The 4,402-nt window shown below is 39.7% G+C and overlaps 1 protein-coding gene across 1 annotated transcript in view; it reads right to left on the bottom strand.

The window, feature by feature from the left end:
• The window catches only part of LOC137983086 (uncharacterized), a 21,174-nt gene extending 20,455 nt beyond the window's left edge, over positions 1-719 (bottom strand). Inside the window, exon 1 of the mRNA XM_068830273.1 lies at positions 644-719. The gene's annotated coding sequence lies outside the window, so the exon portion shown is untranslated. The remainder of the gene's footprint in view (positions 1-643) is intronic.
• Positions 720-4,402: the final 3,683 nt, after the last annotated feature.

The raw sequence follows: 4,402 nt of genomic DNA, 5'->3' as shown, positions 1-4,402 counted from the left end.
AAGTTACCATCAGCGAAAAACATTTCGGGAGATTTTTGTACGTTCAATCTTAGTTCAATTTTTCTATCGTACTTTTGGTCGTACAAATAAAATCACAAAATCGAAAGTGACATCGATTTTAGCGGCCGCCTGTGATCAAGTTACCTTGCGTGTTTAGTACTGACAACTCACGAAACAAAAGATGCATCTCTGACAAAAGGACGGCAAGACACCGTGTTTTTGTTAGTTTACTTTTTTTCGTTCAACTTTTATTAAGTTCGACAAGATACATCTGCGAATTTAACACAAAGATCTCAATCGCTGATGTTAGCCCAGGTGTCTGTTGAAGTTAAGCTCCTCCGAATGAGGTTAGTACTTGGATGGGGGACCGCTACGAAGTCCCAGTGACGGTCATCAGTAATTCGTTTTTTTTTAAAACTTGATTTCATTTTTTTATTTTGTTTGGCCGTTGAAAGCTATTTTCTTATTTTCTTTCTACGTCAAAACGGCTGAACAAACCGGTTCCGAAGAAATATTGGAGTATACGTGCTATGCAAAATACTTCTAATGAAGTATTCGTTCTGTGCAAAACAATGTTCACAGCGGAACACACAAGTATAAGTACAAAGCAAGATCTAGAAATAACGTAGAAAATTCTTCTTACCTTTAAAGCTTGTCTTTCTCAAAGAAAAAACATCTGTCCACTTTATCGAATTCTTTAATACTGTGTCAATCATGGCCGGCGGAAAGATACCACAGTAAATATTTGCATTCTCATAGAACAGGACTGTGTCGCGGTGGCTGAGTGGTCTAACACGCGCACATGATCGCGAAGCGCAGGGAAAGTATATGGTTTCTATTGGGGCAGGGAAATTCGGATATACTGAAGGGTATAAAGGTAAATTCACCCGATCGCAGCTTACTTCAATATCCGTGGGGTATGCACATTTGTGACTAACCACAAAAAAAAAAAAAAACGACACCAGCCCGGCTTTAAGACGTGGTATGCCGTCGGCGTTCCACGTAATGAATCGGAGCTTTAGCTGAAGCTACATCCAGTCAACTCCCGCTATAGCGGACACCCTTGGGACCGCGTTTTGGTGTCCGTAATAGCGGGGTGCGAGAAAATTTTTATTCTAAACCTTATTTACAGAAGGGGGTCACATGTGTGTTCATTACGTTCTAATTCGCTGCGCTTAAACGAACGTAAATTATTTTCACCTTAAATGCTTTAGAAATACAACACCAAAGGAATGATAGTTGGATGCTCAGGCAATCCAAGCTGACATTTATTAATACATTTGACGAAAGAATATTACAGTTAATGTGCCATAACGGTTACAATCCCAAATTATCAGATATTGCTAAACGTTTAGATACGTCTTCAAGGACATACATGTCTTTAGCATAGTCCGACTTCCAGCGACCATGTAATTTAAGTAAACGTTCCGATAAACTGGTGCTGTTACTAACAACGGATGTAGCTCCTCCCGATCTTAAACTATGCAGGCCATACAAATTGTAATCTAAGCCAAGATCCTTAAGACAATTCTTAAATACCTCCCTACATCTCGTGTATGAGAAATTATTTCCATACAACTTGTAAGTACTGGAAGATTTGAACAATCTCAACGGTCTAAAGAGTGGTAAATTGCTATTAAGATCTACCTCAGCCATCCGAATGTACCTTTCTAGAAGGGCAACAGGACAATATTTACTAAATAACCTCTTAATGTAAACTTTATTCCCTTCTCTGTAAACATCATTCTTGGCACGAGGCACAAACACACACAATGATTGGGCAAAAATTCCAGATGGTTAAGCAAAATACTACTAAATTCATCGTAACGAAAAAACCCCGCGAATCTTAACGAACACATGCAGGCTAAACGCAAATCTTTCAGATTAGCTGAAGGACCAGCATACTTATCAATGATTTTCTTAATAATATCGGCAGAGATGGGTTCCTTCTTAGCAACAGCTGCTTTACTACGTTTAGCCGCTTCTAGGAAGTAATGACAAATTTCCGCATCCAAAGGATTGTTAATGATGCCGGGAATAAAGGAATGAAACCATTTAAGGGCTGCATGTGTCAACGATAGTGTTGCATAAGACTTGGAACCAACATATACCTTATGAAGGTAAGCAATTACAATCAAAACCGAGAAAGGAGGCGACAGCTGAATACTGGACAAATTACACCATCTTGAAAACTTGACAATTCCTTTTGTATCTCTTTTAACTGTAGAATCCGCCTTTCACTTCATTAACAAGGTCAGGAGATCTTTGGTGCTGGGTTTAACGTGGTCGGGGATGTTTTCCCAATAACCTTGAGTGGCAAACATCTATTGAAAAACAAAACAAGACAAAAGAGAACAGAAAACATGAAAAGCAACCACCACAAAGTAAATACAAGATTCATAGCAATACCAGATTCCGAAATCAGTCCAGCGCCTCCTTTCAATCGCATGGACAAGCGTTCTACTAACGTCACATAAATAACCTTAGAATATAAACTGGAGACGATAAACTGCTCTCCCAATCCAAGGCCAGAGTCCTCTTATGTATGAGTGGACAAGCGTCCTTATACCTACTAGACAAATCTCAAATAAGATCATTGCTGATCATCATAACGTAAACGAGACCCAATGGTCAAGCAATCAAAACTTCATACGGACAGCTAACATTTGTCCAAAGAATCTCTTAGAGCTTAACAAGGAATTGGTGCTCCGCCCATGTTTCAGAACATTCCTTCCGCTAAACAACTTATAATCCATCACAAAACTAAAAAAATTTCTGCCAATAATGGGCCAAAACTACGACGAAGGCCAGAATGGTACAACTAAAGTCGCCACGGCCTTGGATGTATACAAATAGTGAATTGTTCTATGGATTAGATTTACCGGGGGAACAACCAAACAATTTCTGAACGAAGAAATCCACTCCGCTACATCCTGGGTTAGAACTTTTTAACTTTCGTATTCTAGAAATTGGCGAAACAGTCCACTGTATGTGGACCACAAGTATAATCCAGGAATTCAAAAAAAGGAAGTTGTAATTTGCCAATCGTCTACATCAATAATACGACTAATAAAATCCGCCCTATCAATCTTAGTTCGGGGAATCCATTGCAATTCCAGTTCAATTCCGTTCTCAACACAGAATTGAAAAATCTTAAGGGCTATAAGTTAAACAAGTAAATCTTTTCTCATGCTTCCAACTTGGATAATTCTACAGGCATTTTGACTGTCAGAAAACCATTTAATGTAAGAGCCTTTAAAAAGGGACAAAAATGACTCAAACGCAAAAACAATAGCTGTTAACTCCCTCCAATTGGAACTCATACCACACTCGTGTACATCGCATTGCTTATGACATACCTGATCCCCGTTAACATTTAAATGTGCACCACATCCTGTAGCACTAGCGTCAGAATAAACAACATATTTAGACGGTCTGAACGGAGAATCTATAATACTTTTCAAATTCAGTCTATCTAAATTGGTTTCCCAAAACTCAATTTCTCTTACACAATACTGATCCAAAGTAAACTTCGAATCCCAGTCCTGCGCTGCTGCGACAGATATTGAGCAATATCCCTCCACACATGTCCAATATACATGAACTGAGTCGGGTCGTCAATTGCTGTTGACGGCCCGACTCACCGGATGTCGGGTCGTGAAGTTTAAAAAGGAAGTAAGCTTTACTGTCGGAAGTCGAACTTTCTGGGGCAGCTTCAAATATCACGACAGATCGTGACGATCCGATGAGGTCGTGACGACCAGTCATTTGAAAAGTCGACCCGACTTTTGAAAGTGTCAGGTGGTGAGAGAAAGAAAAACTTTGATGAACAAAGGAGGCTGTGCTGCTCAAAAATATTGTATGCTTCGTTCTCAAAGAGTAGCGACTAAAATATCGATATACGCATATAAAATTATAAACATCGACCAGAACAGCATCACAAATGTTCTGAATGTGTCCTTAATACCCTCACAACATGCTGTTCAGAAACAGAAATAATGACTGACTGTAATAGCGCTCCGAAATGTTGAATGCCTCGTTCTTAAAGCGTAGCGATGGAAGTGTCAGGTGGTGAGAGAAAGAAAAACTTCCATGAACAAAGGAGGCTGTGCTGCTCAAAAATGTTGTATGCTTCGTTCTTAAAGCGTCGCGAAATCGCCGTACACTCCTCAAAACAGCTAAGCGTAGCTAAAATCTCAGCAAGCTTCCTATAAGCATCCAAAAATGGTGAATGGTTTGTTCGTTCGTAGCGGAATTAATACCCAGACAACATGCTGTTCAGCTGGCTGTTCAGAAACAGGGATAATGATTGACTGTAATATCGCTCCGAAATGCTGAATACTTCGTTCTTCAAGCGTAGCAAAATCGCCGTACGCTTCCTCAAAACATCCAAGCGTAGCGA

Source organism: Montipora foliosa, chromosome 13, assembly GCF_036669935.1.
Source record: "Montipora foliosa isolate CH-2021 chromosome 13, ASM3666993v2, whole genome shotgun sequence".
In the NCBI taxonomy this organism is placed as follows: Eukaryota; Metazoa; Cnidaria; class Anthozoa; order Scleractinia; family Acroporidae; genus Montipora; species Montipora foliosa.
Note: the sequence above shows the minus strand (reverse complement) of the source record. Positions and strands in the feature narration are given on the sequence as shown.